The 11051-nt window shown below is 43.8% G+C and overlaps 1 long non-coding RNA gene across 1 annotated transcript; it reads right to left on the bottom strand.

Annotated features, from left to right (window-relative positions):
• Positions 1-635: 635 nt before the first annotated feature.
• Positions 636-9597, bottom strand: LOC118721304. Its single transcript, XR_004988693.1, has 3 exons — positions 9453-9597; positions 7147-7149; positions 636-648 (listed from the first exon to the last, which is right to left on the bottom strand). It is a non-coding gene; the product is annotated as an uncharacterized LOC118721304 (long non-coding RNA).
• Between the last annotated feature and the right edge of the window lie 1454 nt (positions 9598-11051).

Genomic DNA, 11051 nt, shown 5'->3' with positions numbered 1-11051 from the left:
TTGTCCCCGGCCCTGCATCACAGAGGAGTTGCCTTTGCCCTCTGATCCCACTCTTGTCTTTTTGCACACAGTCCTCCTGTAGGACTGATCACAATGAATTTCTACACTCCCACCAGCCTGTCTGCCCTACAAGGAGGTGAGCTGTGTGGAGGCCATACTGCTGGAGGGGGCCATCCCCATCCTGGTGTTTCCGGGGCCCTGGCTGTGCCTGGGCTATAGTAGATAATCAGTGAATCTTCATCTGATGACTGAAATGGAAGAATTTATTTCCTAAGTTGATTAACTCAAATATTATGATGGTTATTTCTGTCCTCTTACATTTTGTTCAATTAGAACCCAAACTGCAGGGATTTTAATAAATCCCAGAAACCTTTAGGACACATCTCATCTCCTTTTTCCTTTAAATATTCCTCCACAGCCACTAATTTAGCAAATAAAGTTAGGCTACTCAAAATCCTTCTAATTCCTCTATATCTAGTGTGTGAGAACTAGAGGGACCTTATTTGAACCTTATCACGTCACAGATTAGGATCCTGAGGACTGAAGTGCCATGACTTGCACAGGGTCACTGGCTGGCTAGTGGCAGAATCCACGAGAAGATCTGATTCCTTATCCAGTATTCTTTCTACTATCCCTTGCTCTCTCTCTCTCTCGTGAAAATTTGAAGCAACCAATATTTATGGGTATTAATTAGATATAAGACAGTAGGCTGGATTCTACTAGAGAAACAGAAGTTGAAAAAAGGTCCCTACCATGAACCATTTTATAATCTAGTAAGCAGGAAGACATGCATGCAGAAGACCATAGAAAATGTATGCAAAAATAAGGTGCATGAAAAACTAATGTGGCAATGAACTCCAACTTGAAGGACTGGCTTTGGAGTAACTGAGCCCTTCTCATGTGGGAGAGTGGTTCTGGGAGTGCAGAGCTGGGGACATCGAGGCCTTCACTGGTCCCAGAGACTACTTCCAGCACAGCTGGGGTTGCAAAACCGCTCACCTCTCACTGTGTACTTCAGTAGAGGCAAGGGACCTTGACCGTGCCCGGACCAACTACAGGTTTTCTGAGCAGAGAAGGAAGAGCCAGGCTCAGTATTTCAGGCACGTATTTACACCCTTATCTTTTCTTAATCTAAAATGTTCCAGAACAAGGGCTTTTGAGCCAAGAGTCTTAGTTTGCAATTCTTGTCAATGCAACTTGATTTTGTAAAACAACCTGCAGAAATGCCCAGGATATTAAGTGATACAGGACTGCAGAGAATAGTCTGTAGAATTAATGTGCTAATGAGGCAGTAACACTGCTTTGCTCAGGATTAACACATTCAGGAGCCAACCAATTAACTGCCCTTTCTAATACCTCCCAGGCACATTCTGTGTTCAGAATTTGGTAAAGCTCCTGGACTATGTAAATCTCAGCGCTCTGGGGTTTCTGGGTTTTGTTTTTTTTTGGGTTTTTTTTGTGGGGCTTGGGCAGTGGGGGAAGAATTGAATACATGAATGGCCTTAAAGCTAACTGAGTGACAAATCCAGACTAAGCTATCTTGTCCTTATACTCAATTTTGGTTATATATCTGCATAATCACGTAGTTGCTTAGCATCATTCCAGCCCTTTATAGATTCACACAGCCTTTCTCCCACTCCGGCTGGGGCAGAGCAGAAGTGTGCTCTCTGAGCCGCAAGCATTCTATTTTGCCTACTGTTCTGGCGCTAACCTTGCTCCGTAATTAATATCCCTCGATCATACAGAGCCCTTGAATGTAAGTATCTCTGGATCTGAAAGTCTAATGTTTGAGTCAGCTGCAAACGCCTTTGAAGGAGGGTCCTTTGGAAATATCACATCACATGCATATACTCCCATTCTTCTCTCTTTACGTTCCAAGGCTGTCCATGGTCTCTCATCCTGGGGTTGTTTCACGGAGTCAAGGGTGAGAAGGTAAAGTAGCACTGTATTTGTGTCACTCCTCCATCCTCTTTCCTGAAAACCCTTTCTTCAAGGAAAATAGCTCCCCTCTAAATTATTAATTTCACAACTGCGTGTTGAGTGTAACTCTGTACAGTGCTAGGTGCTAAAGAGGACAAATGGGGAACAAGTCTTGGAACATCAGAGTCAATCAGATCACTCCTCTGTCTTGCCTACTTTTCAGAAGAAAGTTTGCCAATTATATATTTCCTTTTCTAGGATATCAGGAAAAAAAGAGATAATGTATGAATATTCCAAATGTCTCCCTCTACTATTTATTCTCCTATCCATCCATCTATCTGTCTGTCCATCCATCCTCCCCAATACTCTTGAGTCCTTCTAATATTTGAATAGGTGTCTTGGACCAAGTGCTATGCAAGCCACTGAGGATACACACAGGAGGCCTATAGCTGCCCTTGGGAAGTCCCAGTCTCAGAGGGATGTGGCTGTATGATCAGACCATGAGCTAGAATGCCACTGTCACAGGGGAAGCATATGCACAATGCAAATGGAACCAAGCCCACGGTTTCTAGAAGCTGGATTGTGAATTAAATTGTGGAACAGATCTCTATTTTCCATAGCTGCTCTAATACCCACTGGGTATATTTTCGGGGCAATTTAAAAACAGCAACATCTAGACTCCCATTTGACATGTGTAATCTGTTAATCCTCAGGGGGCACGCTCGGTCCTTCCGTTCCTCCTCTATCTTCAGATTCCTGGTCTTCTGGACCACGTGCTGCCGGTCTGTTCCCTTTGTTCAGTGCATTGAGTGCTTTCCCTCCTCATCCCCATCCCCATCCCCATCCCCATCCCCATCCCCATCCCCATCCCCATCCCCATCCCCATCATGACAGGAGACATCTCAGAGAGCCTGGGCTGGCAGAGCAAATTGACATGTGGGAGTGTGAGAGGCAGTTTTCCAGAGAAAAGAGAGAGGGAGAGGTAAGCATGGCAGGCTGCTGTATGCAGAACAGGGGAAAGGGAAGCAAGCGAGAAAGAGGACAAGGCAGAGCGAGGAGAAGAAAAGACAACCCCAGGCCTCACCAGACCTCTCTGGACCTGGCGTTGAGCAATGTCTGCGCCTGGGGGTCAGGTGTGAGGAAGGGCTGGAACCGTCCTTCCAAGGAGGGGGCGAGGTGAGCAGAATTGCAGAATGCCAGAGGACCTGGCTCCTTCAATGAGCTGCATCTTAAAGGGTGATTTCCTTCCAAATGATGAACAGAGGGGAGAGAACCCCGCCCCCAGCATCCATCCTGTGTTGCTTTTGAAAATTACTATTTTGGAGTGCGAAGCAGTTTCCTGTCTTTAAAGCCTATCATCTATTTCCCTTCCAGGTGGAGCCTGGGCTGCCTGCTAATTTAATCCCCTGGGCTTCCCCCTCTGCCTTCCAGATCGCAGAGCGCGGGCTTCAGAAAGAGGGCACCTTTGTGTCTTCCTCCCCTGCAGGCCCCCATCTTCCCTGGCAGCCAAGGAGATGCTATTTTGGGAAACAGCGGCTGAGTGGGAAGGATTGTTAATTGTTTGTCAAACCCTTCCAGTCTAGTTAGATCTCATGGGAGAGAGAGAGAGACAGAGACAGAGACAGAGACAGAGAGAGAGAGAGAGAGAGAGAGAGAGAGAGAGAGAGAGAGGGAGAGAGATGCCATTTCCCTTTCTTCATTCTATTTTACTCTCCCCTCCGTGAGAGGGGGAGTGGTGAGAGGGGGAGTGTAAAGGGTTCCTTTTCCTCCTCAAGCACAGGCACCTGTTTTGTTTTGTTTTGTTTTGTTTTGTTTTGTTTTTTTAAATAAACCCAATTCTTCTAACCAATTGGGAACACATTGAAAAACATAATATTGGCCCCCAAACTAAACGAAGTGCAATAGTTTCAAAATCATTTATACGCCTCAAAACAAATAAACCGTAAGTCCCCTCCATAACAGAAAAGAGACATCAAAAGCCCTCACATTGATTCAGACTAGAGCTTTCATTCAGCCCCTGGAGGCCAAACTGACTAAGCAGATCCCTCTCCCCACCAACACCCACTGACACACACCACTGACACACACGAAAACAATTTACCAGACACACACTGATGGGAACAGCCACAGTGACATGCGTTCACGCCATCACGCGTGGGCAAATTCAAAATCAAACTGAAAGAGCCGGACTGAAAAAAGGGCTCCTTGTGGTTTTGACCTTACCAACCACGTGCCTCTGAAACTTCCCAAGCATTACTCAGTCTTGGGGGAGGGGGAGGGTGGGGGAGGGAAGAGGGGGAAGAGGGGAGGAGAGACAGGGAATCAAAATCTTATTCTTCTTAAAAGAATATTTTATAACTACCTGTAGGTTTTCTTTCTTGACTAATTCTCCTATGGAATAATGTTTAGTCCACCTTAACTTTTAAAGGACACCTTTTCTCCCCAAAGTGGTTCCCCCCCCCCCCCCCCCCCCCCCAGCATTTCTAAAGAAATTGTTGCTTATTAGGAGAGGAGCTGGGCTCAGATAACTTTATACAATGATGATGCAAGGAAGGATGTGAGAATGCTGCCCGTGTTACCGTCCTTTTCCTCAAAAGAGCTGGGACTGCCTTATAAACATAAATCTGCTAATCCACACCCTAGCTCCTAGTCAGACAGCAGGTATTACATTTCCTTTTACCCTGGAGGGTGTGTCTGTATGATTACTTGGAATTTGCTTAGTCAAAATGAGTATGAAAAGAGGTAGTGATTTCTGGTTTTCAAACTGAATGAGCCTTTATGGCATCATTTAGATAAGCTGTGTTGATCTAAAATGAACTTGACTTTTGAACGAATTAAAATTCGTTTTATTAGGATGGGAATGGCAAGAAGAGGAAGACTTTTGTATTGGCTGAAAGATATATAAGTTGCCCCTAAATGAGGTGCTGATACCCAGTGGGGTTTTCAGTACATCACTAACCTATAATAAATGTTTAATCAGAACAGGTGAGCAGTTACTTTCTCAGTAATAGAATCACACATTTGTAAATAGCATGGCAGAAAAAGCAAACTGTATCAAAAATCAACTTGTTTTATGTGAAAATAGCTTTTATAGGGAAATAGTTGAGCTTACGGTCATAAATAATTAAATTATGAGCTAGGGTAAATTGAAATGTATTTGTAGTAATAATTTGGCTAATGTGCCACTAGAAAAATTTATATTAAGTATTCCTTTTTTTTTTTTAACCCTCGAATTGGCTGTCTGAATATTTTAGCTTCAACTTTTGGTTGCTCATTAATTAATTTATCAAATAGTTATTGATCCTTTGATACAAATATTTATGGTTCTGGTGTAGATGAGGCAGGATGCAAAAAAAGTGTAATGCAGTATCTCCTGGGACTTTATAATGTTCCTGGGAACTGAGAACTATATCTACATACAACTTAAATAACATGTGAGTAAACAAAATACAAAACCAAAGTAAGGGCATCACAAGATAAGTGATATTGTGGTTTTAAGTAACAAAGGACTGTGTGTTTCCAAGTGAGCACTGTAAACACCAATGGGCACAGAAGGCTTCTTGGAGGAAGTGGTAGTACAGAACTTGGGCACCAGGGAGAGGGCATTTTGTTGAGGAAATAGAGGAGGCATTTTTTAAATTTTATTTATTTTTTTTGTCACCAGAGGATATGCTCATTGATTTTAGAGAGAGCGGGATGGAAAGAGAGAGAAACATCAATGTGAGAGAGAACATCGACCAGTTGCCTTCTGTACACACCCAGACCAGGCTATTGAACCCACAGCGAGGTATATGCCTGGCCAGGAATCAAACCTGCAACCGCTTAGTGGTAAATTGGACGACACTCCAACTGAGCCACGCAGGCCAGGGTGACATATGCTTTTGATTAGACCTGTCTAGCTGGGGAAGAGGTGGGGGCATTTATGTTGCTCAGGATGGTAGAGAGGTTGGAAAGGTTTGCCTCGATTTATATAATAGAATCATGGAATTCTAGACCTGAAAGGATCCTGAAACCATCAGCTAGTCCACTGGGTCTCAAACATGGCTGCACATTTCGATCACCTACCCAGCTTTAAAAAATCCCAGTGCCTGATTCTGATTAAAGCATCTGGGGTGAGACCTGGGCGTCTCCATAGTTAAAGGCTCCCCAGGTGATTCTAACGTGCAGTCACCGTTTGAGGAACAATAATTTAGTCCAGCTCCCCACTTTTACCAGGTAAGGACCATCTGCAATTCTGCTCATGCACAGCGGGCCCTGTTCACCATTTCGGGCTGTTTGTTTTTGGCAGTGTGCTGTGTACCACGCTGGAGACCAGGCCCAAGGAGTGGATTTTTGCCATAAATGCCATGGAGACCACTGAAAGCTTGTGTGCAGGCAAGTGGCACGTTGAAAACAAATGGCCCTGTAACTTCAAGATGAAAAGGATGAATGCACCCTAACAACACACGAGAACGATACTACCCGAGTGAGTACTCTTTCTATGATTTAAGTTTGCATGTATGTATTTTGGATTAAAAAGTAATATTGTGATAATGGCTGGATCATCATATTCAGAAACGTTGGCTTGTGTTTCTCTACTTCTGTGGCAACTTCTCAGTTCTAGAAAGAATTCTCTGCTGGCCAGTTAGCTCTGTTTTCTACATTTTCCTTTGATTTTCTCCTCAACTCCACAACTGTTTTTTTTGTTGTTGTTGTTGTTTCATTCCCTTTTTACTTTATCTTTCCTCTCCTTTTCCTCTTCTCCAATCAAGGACCTTTGTTCATTGCTCACAATATGCTTATGCATATTTATAAGTCCACCCCTCCCTATCCCTTTATTATCCCTAGGACAATGTTCTCCGATAGAAATATAATTTGAGCCACATATCTAAAAAGAAACAGGTTAAATTAAGTTTAATATCTTTTATTTAACCCAGTAAATCCAAAATTTTAACATTTAAACATGTAGCTATTCTTAAAATATTAATGAGATAGTTTGCATTCTCTTTTTTGTACTTAGACTGAAATCTGCTGTGTTTTACAATATACCTTCCACTCTGAAACTAAATTTTCAAACTGCAGAAATATGACACAACTAGAGGCCCGGTGCATGAAATTTGTGCATGGGTAGAGTCCTTAAGCCTGGCTTGCGATTAGGGCCAATCTGTGGGGTGACCAGCAAGGCAATCAGGGCCTTCACTGGCACCCGCCTTGACTGGCCTCGTGTGGCTCACTCGCCAGCCCCACCCCCTGCCACTGCCTACTTGTCGGCTAGCCCTGCTCCTCTTGGCCGCAGGTCACCTCCCTCTATGGGGCTATGTGGGGTGATCAGGAAGTGGGGTGGAGGGGAGGGCGCGGGCTTGCTGGCACCTGCTTTGGCTGGCCTAGGGGCAGCTCCTGTGTTGAGTGTCTGCCCCCTGATGGTCAGTGCGTTTCATAGTGACTGTTTTGGGTCAATTTGCATATTAGGCTTTATTATATAGGATAAAGTTGGTTTTCAGGACAAGGGTTTTATTGATCATGTTTCAGTTTTTCGGTTTGAATTCAATGGAATTTAAAATTCAGTTCCTCAGTTGCATGGGCCACATTGGCCTGGTGGCTACTGTATTGAACAGAATGGGTTTTATATGGTGGTGTTCCCTCATTCTGTGCCTTGAGAGGGTACTAGACCATTTTAATGAGGTTTGAGCGCTGTGCTTATTGATTTGCTTTCCTTAGGAGTATTTCAGAAAGCAGGGTATGACAAGGATGATCATAAAAACAACCAAAGGGTCTCTGAACCAAGATAGGAAATTCAGTTCAAGAAGAAGGGTGGGGCTGTAATAGTTTAGAAAAGGAAATGGGGATGAGGAAAGAAAACAGGCTTTGGTTTCACCCCTAATCAAATGCTACTTGGGGATAAATTCTACAGTAGTCAAGCAGCCCAGGGAAAAAAGGCTGAAAAAGATGCAGCCTTGTGAGAGAGAAAAAGTTGGATTAAAAAGTGTATTTGTTCTCAGAAGAGCAAGAGGAGTATTGCTTATATAAAGTGCTTATATTGTACTTTTATAGAGCTTTTTACCTAAAGAATTCAGACCTGGCCAACATGACTCAGTTGTTGAGCATCAGCCTATGAACCAGGAGATCATGGATGGATTCTGAGTGGGAACTGTGGCTAGTACTAGGCATGCTAATCTGCTCATGCCAAACTGGGAAGATGGGGGGTGGAAGGACAGCACAGATCCCCTGGATATGCTTGGCCATTTCTTCCAGAGCAGGGCTCCTCCTGTCTTTCTGATAGCCCTAATGCTTCTCATAGTGCTCAGAGTCGTGTGGTGTGTTTTGTTTTTGTTGTTGTTTTTTTAAATGAGGAAATAGCAAAGATCGATGACAGCAAATTTAATGACTTGCTTCCTAAAACTTAGAAGAATTTGTTATAGATCTTCCCACCTTTTCTGGTAAATGGAGGTGAAGCTTGATGATCATCAGAGCCCAGACCCTCCAGAAATAAGTTCTCAAGTTACCATTTTTCTATCTCAGGATTAGAGAAAATCCTGATGATAATAGTGACCATGCTCAATCTGAAGGCAGCAGACATTTATTGAGCACCTATTATGTGGTGCAGTAGAAAAAAAGCATTCATAAGCCAACAAGCACAAACAGGGCACCTACCATGTGCTCAGTACTGAGCTAGGCACTGGTATAACAGTAACAGCAACTAGACTTAGAAAGTGCTTATGTGCTGCTAGACTGTACTAAGCACTGTAGGTATTTTTCATTTTTTCATTTCACACAGTAGGTGACAGAGGCACAGAAAGGTTAAATAATTGAACGAGGACATGGTTTTCTCATTTCAGCTAGATGTGAAATAACTTTTCAAAAGTCACCCGGCAAGTAAGAGATGAAACAAGGTTTGAACCTCAGTGGAGTCCCTCCTCTCCTCCTACAGTTGTATGACTTTGGGAAATTACTTAACCTTTCAGAGTCCTAGTTTCCTGTTCTGTAAATGGAGAAAATGACATGTGCTTTTAGAACTTTATAAGGGTGATAAATAAGGCCTGCAAAGTGACTAGCACAGTGCCTGGCAGACAATATCACCATTAAGGGCTCATTCATCCAAGTGCATAATCCATCACTCAGTACTTGCACTGCTAGGGCAAGTTGTTGAAATACGGAAATGCTTCCATGCCAGCTGGCAGAGCCTCTGCCCTAGGCCCCTTGGGTACCTCCCTTTCTGGCCATTCAGTTCTTCCTGCAGAAGCCCGGCCTCCACCCTCCCACTCCCCTCCCCCTCCCTTCCCCACTGCAGGCTCTCTAAGGGCCTCTGGGACTCAGTTCTGATGGTTAGTGCCTGGGTCACCCAGTTGTTAAATATTTTCACTATCTCCCGGTATAGATGGGCTTTTGTCTTCATTTAGAGCGCAGCCAGGGAGGGGCATGAGAGGGCAAAGGTGAAGAATGCTTCATGCGATGCAGGATGGCGAAATGCCCTGCTCACGTGGGTCAGGAAGGCTTCATGAAGTCTGGCTCTATACATGACCTGTTTGGGTGGGTAGTGGCTTCCTAGATATCACTAGTTCAGGCCGCATGACCCTTTGCCTAAACTCCCATAAGAGCCTTACAATAGTGGTCCTCTCTATAATTAAGTGTACTGACTGTTCTAGGGTCCATTCTGTGGTTCTCTTACTCAACAACCGTTAGTAGCTCCCAGGGGCCCACTATCATGTAGGCCCAGCCTCTGCTTCTTGCCTTTCCCACTTACTGTGGTGCCTGGCATGCCTGCCAAGTGGGATGCTCCCTGTGTGGGATTCTGTTGCTCCTGCTGCTTGGAACTTGTGGATCCTACTTGGAACTTGTGGGTCCTTTTCAATACCCTCCTCAAATACAACTTCTTTCTCCCATCTAAGTCCCTCCTCACCCCCCCATGTCTCTTCTCCCACCCCAACGTGGTGTTGGGGGTGATGTGTTCTGATAACTATCATACATTGGTGGCTTATTAGGTGCTAGGCTGTTCTAAGAGCTTTGCATGTTACCTTCTTTTAGCCTCACAAAAACTCTTAAGGGGTAGGCACTGCTACCTTCTTTTAAGATGAAAAAGAACCAGGCACAGAAAAGTGAAACCACTTTCCAAAGGTTGGACCCCAAGTAAAAAGTGGGACTGGGATTCCAACTGAGGAAGCTTGTCTTCAGAGCCTGTGCTCTTAAATACGTGTTTTATAGTGACTAATAACTCTTAAAGAGAGAATAGAAGAAAGCATTTCTCATGTTATTACTCCAAATATACAGGTTGCTTTTGTAATTACTTGTTATTATTTTATGTCCTTCTTTATGTGAGCTGAAAATTCCTAGAGGAGAGGCACTCTGGGCCTCATGGACTGGTGTCTCAGTTGCCATCAATCATTTGTGGGCGCCGGTAATGCTACTGAGGCCTCACATCCTTTGGAGGACTCTGATTGTGAATTGGCCACAATCAAGCCCACCTTTCACTAGCATTTCTCCTAACTAAATACAGCGAGTCCTCAAATGTCATTTTGTTCAATGTCTTTTCCTTATAACAATGAGATGTCATATGAACTTTACTCCTATGTCTATTAGCCTATGGTAAAAATTGGTTTCATTATACATCATTTCACTTAAAGTTACAAAACCTATCAATAACACCGCGTAAGGACTTAACACTATACACCACTTGGCCAAATCCTAGTCAGGCTAACTGTTCCACATAGACTCCCATGTGCTTGGTTTCACGATTCAGACTGTGGCTGAGTTATCATTTATGTTCTGCATAATGGAGCAGATGTGTATGTGATTTCTCCCTTTTAGAGTTGGAGAGACTAAAGTGTTTGGAGATTATGTACCCAGAATTATCAGGCAGGTCTGTGCTGGAGTTTAAGTGGGACTAACTGGGACTGACTGTCCAGGACCCTGGACAACCCTGTGGTGATTCTACCTTAAAGTCGTGTACTAAGGGTCAGTAGATGGTTGACTGACCAAAGAATTCTGGAACACTCTTCCCCAATGTTTTTACCTTGGCACAAAATAAAATTATGACATCATGATGAGAACACAGAACTTCTCTATTTATATTTTTAGAACTTGCTAGATTTTTCCAAGGGTGGCTGGTCAGCCCTCCTGCTGGAGAAAAATCATTGTGGAGAACCTGTACCACCTTC

The sequence above is a fragment of the Pipistrellus kuhlii genome, unplaced genomic scaffold (genome assembly GCF_014108245.1).
Source record: "Pipistrellus kuhlii isolate mPipKuh1 unplaced genomic scaffold, mPipKuh1.p scaffold_m20_p_18, whole genome shotgun sequence".
Classification (NCBI taxonomy): Eukaryota; Metazoa; Chordata; class Mammalia; order Chiroptera; family Vespertilionidae; genus Pipistrellus; species Pipistrellus kuhlii.
This window is presented reverse-complemented; position numbering and strand designations above follow the sequence as displayed.